General features: G+C 37.4%; 1 long non-coding RNA gene across 1 annotated transcript; it reads left to right on the top strand.

Moving 5' to 3' along the window:
* The first annotated feature begins 3,517 nt into the window (after window positions 1-3,517).
* Window positions 3,518-12,720, top strand: LOC138362957 (uncharacterized). The gene is made up of 3 exons (XR_011227935.1): window positions 3,518-3,603; window positions 4,224-4,306; window positions 12,613-12,720. It is a non-coding gene; the product is annotated as an uncharacterized lncRNA (long non-coding RNA).
* Window positions 12,721-12,733: the final 13 nt, after the last annotated feature.

Raw genomic sequence — 12,733 nt, 5'->3', positions numbered from 1 at the left:
TCTGGTGTGATGCTCATGGGTTCTGATACAACCTTCTATGAAGCGTTTGAGATCAGGATTGGCATTATAGTTTAGCGTTTTATATATGTATAATACACATGAGAGAATGTGCAGTGACTTAATGTCTAACATATTCAGAGATTTAAGTAGGGGTACCGAGTGATGTCTGGGGCCAGAATTGGATATTGTCCTAATAGCAGCTTTGTGTTGAGTAATTAGAGGACGTAAGTGATTTTGGGTAGTAGAGCCCCAAGCACAAATACCATAGTTGAGATATGGATAGATAAGGGAGTAATAGAGAGTCACCAGGGCAGGGCGTGGTACATAATATCTGATCTTAGAAAGAATGCCCACAGTTTTTGAAACTTTTTTTGATATGTTTAGAATGTGTCCCTGGAAATTAAGCTTGTGGTCAATGAGAATGCCAAGGAATTTGCCATCTAATTTGTTACTTAATTGACTTTACTGTACACTTATATGCTCTGTGGATTTGTTATCCCCTATCGTTTGGGAGAAAAAAAAATGACTAATACGTTCGGCGAATGACTTTGACTTCAACTTCACTTTGACTTCGTTCATGTCGTCGTATTTTCCGTAATATATAAAGGTTATGACAATGCAATTATATTATTGTGTGCAAATAAGTTTGAAATTTCATGTACCCTAAAAATAGTAAAATAAAGAATAAGAATAATTAAATAATTGTTGTAGTAAATTGTCACACGTTCATCATACGCAAACGAACACACAGTTTGGAGCGTCAGTACAAGATCGCCGCCATTTTAAAACACGGCTTCGAATGTAAGTAATGTTTTTCTCGTACTAACACTGTGTTATACAATAGATTAGGTCTTGAATTCACAAATTTAGTTGTTACATCTGACAGAGTATGTTAGACTGTGTAATGCTGGTCCATGTTGACGTATTTGTGGGCTTGGTTGGTTTAAATGTGACGGCACCCCAATATGGGCACCCCACAACTGCTGCATATTCTAGCTTTGGACTAACAAAAGTGGTGAACAATTTCTTTAGTATTTTGCCATCCATGTATTTAAAAGCAATTCTGAAGTTGGAATGCATGGCATAGGCTCAGAATTCCTTAAAGATTTCTCACATGGTGGTGGTTGTTATATGTAATGGTGGAGGTTGTAATGTGTGTGTGGTGGGCTTCTTATATGTGCTATCAATCTGCTGTGTGGTGCCTATTATTTTTGTTTAAATTACCAGTTGATGCCGGCACGGCAGTCGATGCCAACAGGGCAGTCGATGCCGGCACGGCAGTCGATGCCGGCACGGCCGTCGATGCCGGCACGGCCGTCGATGCCGGCACGGCCGTCGATGCCGGCACGGCAGTCGATGCCGGCACGGCAGTCGATGCCGGCACAGTATGTGCTGTCTGTGAATTCCTCAACCTTTATAACAGGCAGTTTATATATTAGAATAATAATTAGGTTTATTTTTCTTCCTTAATTCCAAGAACCTCTACCACCACATTGAGTTTAGTAGCTCTGTGCACGTCAGGTGCTGTTTAATATACAGACCTACTCCTCCATTTGACCTAGTTTCTCTATCACATCTATATAAATTGTAGTTGGGAATCCAGATTTTATTATTCATGTAATCATTTTTATTTCTTTTTATATATCTAATTGATTTTTTCTAACAGTTAAACAGAAAATAGTTTAATGGTATTTATTTATTAAATTTATATTAGTATTTATTTATTTTGGTATTTATTTATTATTTATATTATCAATTGAACTACAGTAGTTAGTTTTTATCATCCGAATGCAGCAAAAAAAAAATTATGAATTATTATTCAATAACTGTTAGAGTGCCACAGGGCAGCATCTTGGGACCTCTCCTATTTCTTATATACATCAATGATCTGCCTATTGTCTCTAACATTTGTTTCAAACTGCAGGTACTGCAGGCAACTACTACAACACTACTGAACCGGTACAAACTGCAGGTACTGCAGGCAACTACTACAACACTACTGAACCGGTACAAACTGCAGGTACTGCAGGCAACTACTACAACACTACTGAACCGGTACAAACTGCAGGTACTGCAGGCAACTACTACAACACTACTGAACCGGTACAAACTGCAGGTACTGCAGGCAACTACTACAACACTACTGAACCGGATCATTCACGTAGTAACAAAGGAAAAAATCTACAGAAATGTAATGTGAAAAAATAACATGCTGCATTTTTTTTTTATTTCTATGGTACTATACTTTGCTCAGTTGTTAATTTTATATGAAGTTCTCACAAATTCATTAATAATAGGTGTTTTTACATTGAACTTTATTACCATCCTTATCTCTAATTTTAAAAATTGTGATATGAACCTCCAAATTCTATTATTTGTGGCTACGCCTATGGTGTCCCATCCCAGCACTGTCATATAATGCTTTGAAACTACTGATGGTTTTGGGCTCCATCACCCTCTCACCTAACTTGTTCCAACCGTGTTTACCACGCTGCTTGCGAAAGTTAATTTTCTAATATTTCTGTGGCATCTTTGTTTGGTTACCTTTTACAATATCTTCTTTTTATTATACCATCTAGTTTTGGCATTTTATGCCTCTAACCTGGAAGCCACTTATTGGCATGTCTATACCTTTTATAGTTTGTTGATGTGATTCTTTAGATATGGGCACTATACAACCGCTGCATATTCCAGCTGTGGTCTAACAAAAGTTTTAAACAATTTCTTTAGTATTTGACCTATGTATTTAAAAGCAATTCATAAATGTAAGCAAGTGTAGCATTTGTCTCCAGGTGTTCTTCACATTTAGCTTTAATTATTTTTTCCAATATTTTCACTTACACTTGTAATACAGGGTTCGAGGTTCCCTATAGTGTCCTTTATTGAAATAGAGTTTAACAACCATTTCAATGTCCCTATTTTCTTTTAGATTATATCTCAACATATAATTAATGTCCAACAGGACATGATTACTCTTTCCAAAGGAGGATGGTATTAAATATCAAATATCTCTTCTCCTTTTTTTTGTGAATATTTGATCTAGTACTGATGGAATAATTTATATAATAATTACTAGAAATTATTTAGATAAGAATTTGAATTTATGCATGTCTTTGTTTTGGCATGCCTCTATTTCCACATGTTACATTTCTGCATGTCTCCAATTCTGGAAGTGTTCACTTTTGCATGTGCCTGACAAGGATGTTATATGCACCAGCTTTAATTATTACTCACTCTTGTAACAACCCCCACACCAGCTTTGCTCAGCAGACAGTTTCCCACAAATTGTATATAATGCATGACTTATTTTTAGAATTTTAATACATATTGCATCTGTCAATACATTATTAACAATAATATAGGTAATATGGTAGTCTAATGTAGAAATTTGACACTTTAACAGATTGTACGAGTATAAGCGTAATGTAATAATTCAATAATTACTATTTGTAGTTTTATGTATTTAAAACTATTTGGTAAATATTTTCTATACAATGCTAATACGCTTCCACCCCTGACAGAATCTGTGGTGCAAGCCTTACCTTGTTGAGCGCAATAAGAAAATTGTCTTCAAAACCTGGAATATTTGCAATGTAATATTAAGTAAGTAAATTTTATAATTTTTGTATTATATATGCATGTGTATATACTGTATATGGATATATGTGTATATATTTGCATATCAAGTATTGCTGATATGTTGAAGCATGTACTGTATTGGTGGAAACAGATACACGGTTAAGATTGCCAATTTACTGTAGTCTAGTCTAATTCAATCATTTTTAGTAATCTTTGAGAACATTTATGGTTGAAGTTGCCGGTGCCAGTGGACCACTTTGTGCTTTAGGCCTGGTGGAGCTTGGTCCACCAGGCTGTTGTTTGGAGTGGCCCTTTTTTAAAACTTTTTGACCTTTGTATTTAAAAGCAATTCAAAAGTTAAAAAGTGTAGCATAGGCCCCTCGCAGAATGTTCTTAATATGATCCTCAGGTTATAGTTTTCTATCTAAAACCACCCCCAGATCTCTTTCTTGATCAGAATTCTTTATAGATCTCTGTGGCTCGATCATAGAAACTGAGTAAATTCGTTACACTGGACCTTCCAGATCGAATACCATGCTAACAGTCTGATATATCATTCAGTACGTCTGCATCTAAAATTGAGCAATACCGGATTTATTATTTGGTTTTATAAATTTTATACTTATAATCTTAACTTATTTCAGAGACCACGAGTAATCTGGGCTTCGAACTCAACAGAAAAGCCTTCCGTAGACCTGCTTCTTTGCTACATAATAGACAAAATTTAGTAAGTATTGATTTATTATGTGTTTGTTTATTTATTTATTTTTTCTTTATATACAAGAAGGTACATTGGGGGAGAGTATATACAAGAAGGTACATTGGGGGAGAGTACAGTGACTTGAAGTTATACATTCTTGTAAAGCAACTAGCACTCATAGCGTTTCGGGCAGATCTAAGTATAGACCAAGGAACTTACCATCTTTTTTATTTCTGATGTTAACATTGTGTAACTGTAGATGAATTGCATTTGTTGATTTGCTCCCAAGTAAGATGTTGTAGGTCCTTTTTATGTTTAGTGTGAGTTTGTTGGTTGACATTAATAAGTGGATTTTTTTTTAATTTATTGTTTACGTCCTTATTTAATATGAGTGGGTTGGAGTCTGAGTAGATGAGGTTAGTATCATCATTATCTCATATCTCAGTGATTTTGTCGTAATGGTCAAGTAGCTGTACTGTACAAGTAGAGGACATGATAGATAGCTGTAAGAGGTATTTCAATATCTTCCTGCTCTAAATCCATGTTGGCCTGGATTGTGGAGGTCATTGGTCTCTATAAAACTAGTAACCTGACTCCTGATCACTCAAATAATTTTATTATGTGGGATGTTAGTGCAACTGGTCTATAATTCTTTGCCAATGCTTTACTACCTCCCTTGTGTAGAGGAGCTATGTCTGCTGCTTTAAGAGCCTCTGGTATCTCCCCCGTGTCCAAGCTCTTCCTCCACACTATACTGAGTGCCTGTGCTACTGGCACTTTGCATTTATTTATAAATATTGAATTCCATGAGTCTGGACCCGGGGCTGAATGCATGGGCACATTGTCAATTTCTCTTTCAAAATCTGTCACACTCGTGTTGATATCAGTTATATTTACAGGGGTTTGGATATCACCCATAAAGAAGTTGTCCGGATCCTCCACTTTCATGCTTTGTATCGGAGTGCTAAACATGTCCTCATAATGCTTTTTTAGGATTTCACTAATTTCTTTGTCATCCTCAGTATATGAACCTTCACTAGTACGAATAGGTCCAATACAATCCAGTGATTTTTGCTTTTCCTTGTGTAGGATTTTTATTACCTAGAACATTTTCCCAGTGAATGTTTGTAAGTTCCCTGTTTATTTTCTCCCAGTCTATCCTTTTATTATTAAAATTGAATATATTGAATAGCCCTTCTCGCTTGTTGTTTCTCTTGGGCCTACTACCGTTATTGATGTTAGTTTGCACTTCAATGAGCTTGTGGTCCAAGTACGTAGTGTCTGAGACAGTAATGTCTCTGATTACCTCATCATTGTTCGTAAATATGAGGTCGAGTGTGTTCTTGTTCCTAGTCCGTTTTGTTATCTGCTGATTGAGCGAGAATTTGTCACAGAATCTCAGTAGTTCTCTGACCTGTGATTGGTTATTTCCATTTCCATTTTGGGTGTGTTGTTTTGGTAGTGATTCGTCCAGTTCTGGTAGTAGTGCGGTTGTTGTGTGGTGTAGTACTTGTGTGCTTGTTAATGACTTGTATTCCAGTCTTGTGGGTATCTCCTTTCCCCTACGGGCCAACTGCTTTGTTCTTACCTAGCATTTGGCTTTGTTTGGGTATGAATGTTTGTGTGCCGTATATTTTGCAAAATTTGCCATATATCTCATTATTTACTCCTCTGCCTAGCAACAAGTCTGTCTAATTATACTCATTAACTGTTTTTCAAAGTTCCCCATAGTATCCTTTATTGAAATCGAGTTCATGAACCGTTTCAATGTTCTTATTTTCTTCTAGATTATATCTTAAAGTATATTTAAATGTTATTGTTATTATTGTTATTAAATGTTATTGTGACATTGCATTGCAATTGAGCTATGTTGTTTACCATACCGTTCATTTCGTGAGTATAAGTATAGATGCCACACTTGTGACAGGTAAAACCATGCCTTTTTTGAAAAACAGCACCGTCTGTTGCACGTAAGAGCAACCACACTATATTATGTTGCGATATTATTTCAATATTTCCGATTGCATTGATAATTTGTGTGGGAACCGACCTGTGAGATTTATATTTATTTAATTTATATGAATTTATATTTACGTTAATTTATATACTTCGATAGCAATTTGTATAATGATAAGTGGACTGTATTTCTGCAATAATCTCATAATCTCACAAATCGATCCTCTACACATTAGGGGGGTTTATATTTATATGTATGCAGCCAATCAAACTACAGTAACTACATACATTGAAGAGGTTCCTTATCTTATAGTACAGCAGGTTAGTCCACCAGGTATAACTAGGGTGTAGACACCAAATTATCCTCTTTGAGGTAGCTTCCATATCACCCAGTAACTGGTGCACAAATCTTGCATCCTCGTCTTGACCTGTCAAAAGTGCGCTAGCTGTGAAGCCAGATACCTATATATGACAAGTATATCAGAGAAAACAGTACATGGAACATGAAGACCTGGCTTAATTACCTTTAGTATGAGGCGATTTCGCGTTCTAACCGGGTCACCCTATATAATGACATTAATGGCCACTAATGAATGATAAACGGGTTTCGGAAAGAACACTTAACTTGATTTGTTGACAGCGTGTTGACAGATGGTACACCTTTGGTATCCATAACACTACGTCCAAGTAAAATTAACAGGAGCCGAATTTGCTCCCGTGTGAGCCTCTGGTCTCGTAAACAACAATGGCTGCCCTCCTTCCTCCACTCTGACGCCTGGCTTACATTGTCCAGATTTCAGAACGTGATAGAAGGGTCACATTTACTCTACTTTAATATTGATAATTAAGTTAATTTATATAAGATGTTTTTATGATGGTAAAGTCCAAAGACTAATGTATTTAAGAATAATTCCCAGCAGAATAGCTGGTGAATTATAATAGTATGTGGTGATGATATCCCGTTTTCTATAGACGGTAATTCCACTACAAGTTACGTTTTCTATGGGTAACTTGTTGGTAATACAGCAGCAAATATTATCTGTCTGTATGATTATTAAATGGTGTCGGATTTTCCGACATAATTCCCCAGGGGGCTGCTCACGGGTCGAAGTCCTGATTAGAACAGACGAACACCGATACTCCTCCTTCGGATTATTAGATTAATTTGATGTTAGTAGTTAGTAATCACACATTTGTGTGTCTGTTCGTACAGGACGGATGTCCCGTACTAGAGTTGCAGGGGTTAGAAGTCTAATGCGATTTCATTTCCCTGTCAACTCTTGAAAGGCTAATATTCAAGCCTAATTACTTATTATTTAACCCAGAAGACTGAATGTGATCAAGTACTACAGTCAAGTATGATTCAGGGACTGCAGTGAGATCAGTGACATAGATATAACTTGAAGTTTGTTCAGGTAACTGGTCACTGATATATAAACACTGAGGCCCATGGAATACATCTTGATTAAATAATAAATGTATCAAATCAGTCATCAAATTTATTGGGGTTTAATTTAGTTAATTGATTCAGAAGATTGAATAGCTCATCATTAAAGTAAAGTATGGTTCTGAGACTGCAGTGGGTTCAGTGACATTGGTCGCAGTGACTTGTAGCTGTTTTAGGCTACTGTTCACTGATTTGCCACTGAGGCCTCATGAACTCATCTTCAGCTTTAAATGATGATACTAACATCAACCTCTGTTGGTATAGTCAGCTGTAATCTCCTTAGTATAATGCTACTGGAGAAATATAATCAGCTGACAAATTTAGATTTCTATTGGTATTGTTTATCTGCAGGCATAGGTCTCCTCAGGCTTGTTACTGGGCCTGAGAGTAATTTACCTCCTGCAGAGTTTAACATGGTTATACCCTGATATTTAGTAGGGCTACCGATGAATCGATGACAATAGTCTGTCCCTACAAGGAGACCGAAGTCGGTGAGGTGATCAGACTTAATATTATCTGCCAATTTTATTCCTCTATTTCTCAGGAATTTGGCTGTTGCTCTCAGACCTTGAACTTGTAGGTCTACTGGTATTTTGTCCACCACAATGGCTTGTACTCGACAGACGTACCTGCCTAAACGTACTGATGGTTGTACCACCTGGTAGACTTGAGGTCCTGCATCTGTTACAAACCCTGAGATGTTGAATGACATCTGGGCTACAGGCCTTAATTGTAATTCATCTGCCAACTTTTTGGTGATATATGTTCTCTGGGATCCTTGGTCAAACAACCCACGGGTATGGACCTTGGCCCTCTTATTCAGGATGGTAATTTGGGCAGTAGGCAAAGTCGTATTACCTTTAGACTTTGCCGATTGGACACTCTTTGTTTGTTGCACCTTGCAGTACTGTACTGTGGTGGGAATGCTATCTTCCACCTTGGGTCTTGAATACGTTAATTTCGTATATTTGCACAGTGCTGCATGGTGCCTACCTCTTCTACACCTGTTACAGGTGTTGAATTGGGTATCACAATAGTCTATGTTGTGTGACTTGAGACACCTCGAACATCTCCCTAATTCCTGGAGTCGCTCAATACGAGTGTCTCTGGTTGGATAATTAGCACAACGGTATGTTGAATGTTTCTTTTTGCAGAACATACATGTCCCCCAGCCTACTGCACGTTTGGAAGTTACCGGTTTGGGTGAACTAGTAACAGTAGGCTTGGAGGATGCTGCTGCATTGTCAGATTTTCTGCAACTTGATGTTTGAGTAATTGGTTGATGTTTATTTGGGGTGGTTGTTTTACCCTTTAATTGACTATTATTTTCTATTTCTGAAGGCTTGCAAGAGGCTTTAACTTCCTCATTTGCTCGTCGTTTGCTTATGATGGAATGTAAACCTTCAGTGATGTCCTGTACTGTCAGGATGGTGTTATGTTGATGTGCATATAATTCATCTAGTATATCGCTGGACAATTTTCGTTGAAGGACTACTTTGGTCATCCATTCACTAGTAGTTATATCAACCTTAAGTCTGAATGTTCTTAGTAGTGACTCAAACTCCATGCTGAAGGATTGTAATGAGTCAGCAGTCTGATCAGGTTGAGGTAAATCCAGCAATTGTAGTACTAGATGTATGACAGTTTTCTCATTGCCAGCATTATTCCTAGGAGGCTGGACTGGGAAATTAGTGCTGTCGCTATTTTCATTTACATTTTCTACTACTGGTTCAGCTTCACCTCTAGTTTGGAGGCATGTTAACTTAGTAGCTTCAGGTATTGGGTTTTCAGAAACCACAGAGACTGTGGATAAATTGTCTGAAAACTGCTTAATTTCTGGTGGTATATTATTGGGTGAAGCTGTAGTGGGTGAAGCTTTACTGGGTGAAGCTTTATCCTTGTTGATTAAAGGATCTAATCTGGCTTTACATTTATTCTCAAAAAGATCCAGATCATCCATAACATTATCTACTTTATTTGATGTACTTGCTATTTGTTCTGATTCAATTATCCTGTGTAAATGTTCCAACCTGCCTTGAGTTTCTTCTTCATATTGTGCTAGGTCAGACAGGAATGGTTCCACATCTTCAACTACTACATCATCGTGGACTTGATTTTGGTAAGATTTCCTATTTGCTTTCAATATATGCAATTGGGTTTGAATCTGTAACAGTGGTATTTTCAACCGATGATAATTAATTACAGGCTCATATAACAACTGTTCATATTGGTTGAGATCTCTTGTTAGTTGGCGTTTGCTTGATATTAAAGCACGCTTTGCTTTCTGTGGATTAGTCATGGTGACTTGTTAATTGAGCACCACTGGCTCATAAATTGTGAGCAAGTACTAATGGTAGCCTAGGGTAAATTCTGCACTCACTAGGCAATAATCCTACCTCTACTAGAGGTTAGCACTTAAAATTAATACACATTATATATATACAATCATACACACTAATGATTTGAGTGATAAACAAGTGTCACTGGAAGTACCTTTAGGTTAGCTCTTCTATATCACCCTAGGATGGAATTGACACTAATTAATCACTCAAAGGTGTAATGATCATAAGTAAATTATTATATATACAACTCAACTCGAGTTGATAAAAATTACACCCAAATAGGGTCTGGACCATTCATTAATGGTGTTAGGTTATTCAATATAGTACAACTGACTATGGTAATAATGGGACTAGGATGAACGATAATAGTTCAACTAGTCATATCCTACCCTGATGTGGGTTGGCAATTAGTAAATATTATACTGTGATCACTAGTGCAATATATATTAAATAATTCTCTATTTTGGAGAAATAATATACACAATTATTGATAATAGCCTCTTAATTAGCCTCTATGAAACTTCTAATATTATCTAGAAGTATTAAATATTATTATTGACCTCGCGAAATAAGCTCCACAAAATTCGTAGATAATCTCTCGCGAAATGTAACACCACGAAATCCGTGAACAATCTCGCGACACAGTCACTAATTGGCTGGCTTCAATATTAGCGCTGTCATTTCACGAAATAACACGCCACCAAATATCTGTGGGTGTGCATGAAACCGCTGATGAGGCTGAACTCAGTTGAGGGAGGCTCCTGAGCTCCTTCGAGGCTTCGCCGCTGTCTTTGACTGGCTGGCCTTGTTTAAATAACACTGCACTAGTATATTTAATGAATCCACTGGTTAACTGGCTCATCCGGAACTAAGATGACCAAATGTGGGTTCATAGGACCGAATATTCCGGTTCCGAAGGTCCAAATAATTCGGTTTCGAAGGACCAAATAATGTGGGTACCGACCTGTGAGATTTATATTTATTTAATTTATATGAATTTATATTTACGTTAATTTATATACTTCGATAGCAATTTGTATAATGATAAGTGGACTGTATTTCTGCAATAATCTCTTAATCTCACAAATCGATCCTCTACACATTAGGGGGGTTTATATTTATATGTATGCAGCCAATCAAACTACAGTAACTACATACATTGAAGAGGTTCCTTATCTTATAGTACAGCAGGTTAGTCCACCAGGTATAACTAGGGTGTAGACACCAAATTATCCTCTTTGAGGTAGCTTCCATATCACCCAGTAACTGGTGCACAAATCTTGCATCCTCGTCTTGACCTGTCAAAAGTGCGCTAGCTGTGAAGCCAGATACCTATATATGACAAGTATATCAGAGAAAACAGTACATGGAACATGAAGACCTGGCTTAATTACCTTTAGTATGAGGCGATTTCGCGTTCTAACCGGGTCACCCTATATAATGACATTAATGGCCACTAATGAATGATAAACGGGTTTCGGAAAGAACACTTAACTTGATTTGTTGACAGCGTGTTGACAGATGGTACACCTTTGGTATCCATAACACTACGTCCAAGTAAAATTAACAGGAGCCGAATTTGCTCCCGTGTGAGCCTCTGGTCTCGTAAACAACAATGGCTGCCCTCCTTCCTCCACTCTGACGCCTGGCTTACATTGTCCAGATTTCAGAACGTGATAGAAGGGTCACATTTACTCTACTTTAATATTGATAATTAAGTTAATTTATATAAGATGTTTTTATGATGGTAAAGTCCAAAGACTAATGTATTTAAGAATAATTCCCAGCAGAATAGCTGGTGAATTATAATAGTATGTGGTGATGATATCCCGTTTTCTATAGACGGTAATTCCACTACAAGTTACGTTTTCTATGGGTAACTTGTTGGTAATACAGCAGCAAATATTATCTGTCTGTATGATTATTAAATGGTGTCGGATTTTCCGACAATTTGAATTTTCATAGATTTCAATTTATTTTCATTTCGATTTAATAATTTTGTGTGACATTGCATTGAAATTGAGCTGTGTTGTTTACCATACTGTTCATTTCATGAGTATAGTTTATTTTTTTATTTTTTTCATTTCATTTTTTTAGCTGTTCTTATTTTTCAGTGATGGGAATATCAGATCATTTGATGTTCCCAATTTTCTGATGGAAGCATCAGACCATTATAGAATGCATCGGATGAGGTAGTTTGGAATGGTGGGGAGGACGAGAGGGGGGGATGGTGGGGAAGACGAGGGGACAGAGGAGAGGGTAATGGTGGGGAGGACGTGGGGACTGGGGAGTTGGGGACAGGTGAATGGGAGATGGTGGGGGAGGAAGAGGGGACGGGAGGGGGAAATGGTAAGGACGACGATGGGACGGGGAAGTGGGAATAGTGGGGAGAATGTGGGGACGGGGAAGTGGGAAGGACGAGAGGACTGTGGAATGGGGAATGGTGGGAAGGACGAGGGGACGGAGGAAGACTGGAGAACAGGGGAACACCTCAATAAAAGCCAACAATGTTATTACTCTGTGGCTTCTTGTCTCCTGACAAAGTGAATTATAATTATATATATCAATTATTTCTTGTAAATTTCCAGAAGCCTGTATCAACACCCACACTAATGCAACTGAAAGAGATGTTGAGACAAGTATTGCTGATATGTTGAAGAACGCCCCAAACAAACTCGGTGGAAACAGATACAAGGTAAAGTTTGCCAA

Source organism: Procambarus clarkii, chromosome 9 (assembly GCF_040958095.1).
Source record: "Procambarus clarkii isolate CNS0578487 chromosome 9, FALCON_Pclarkii_2.0, whole genome shotgun sequence".
Taxonomy (NCBI): Eukaryota; Metazoa; Arthropoda; class Malacostraca; order Decapoda; family Cambaridae; genus Procambarus; species Procambarus clarkii.
Note: the sequence above shows the minus strand (reverse complement) of the source record. Positions and strands in the feature narration are given on the sequence as shown.